Source organism: Penaeus monodon, chromosome 34 (genome assembly GCF_015228065.2).
Source record: "Penaeus monodon isolate SGIC_2016 chromosome 34, NSTDA_Pmon_1, whole genome shotgun sequence".
Taxonomy (NCBI): domain Eukaryota; kingdom Metazoa; phylum Arthropoda; class Malacostraca; order Decapoda; family Penaeidae; genus Penaeus; species Penaeus monodon.
Window position 1 is genome coordinate 31,870,797 of NC_051419.1, and position 564 is coordinate 31,871,360.

General features: G+C 52.5%; 1 protein-coding gene across 1 annotated transcript in view; it reads left to right on the forward strand.

Moving 5' to 3' along the window:
* The window catches only part of LOC119594731, a 5,984-nt gene that overhangs the window by 4,374 nt on the left and 1,046 nt on the right, over positions 1-564 (forward strand). The gene's annotated exons all lie outside the window — the stretch shown is intronic.

A 564-nucleotide genomic window follows, 5' to 3' on the forward strand; every position in this document is an offset into this window, starting at 1 on the left:
CATTTTGTCGAATTCACAAAGAAGCTTTTTTACCGTGGAATTCTCCGTGAGCTGTTCACGCCGAAGCCACAGAAAGCCTCTGACGTGGAATTCCCTCTTGCCTGTCGCAATCCCAGTGAGTTTGCACGAGCCTCGTTAACATGTGTTCCCCTCCCCTCCCCTAGGCGCAGGACAGAGCTTCCATGGTCGTCAGAAACCTCCTTGCTCGAGCCGTACACTACATGCATTCGGTCGTGGCCTAATGCGGGACACCACCTTTAACCCTGAAGCCAGCACTACCCTGGCCGCAGGTCACAAGCCACTGACGACCACCACTGTCTCTTAAACGACCCGTGAACTTAACGACCACGACTACAAGCCTACCTGGGAAGACGGGTCACGAATCTCCACCAATATTTTTTTTTGTCAGTTGAAATGGTTCTCGTTGTGATTCTGTCAGCACGGCCTGGTATGTGTTGGACTCGGGTCTGTGTAAGAGAATCACACAGGTCATCCTCCACGCACGACCTCGACGAGCATTCACGTATACAGTCGTCAGCAAAACGACCCCCACGACACATCAAG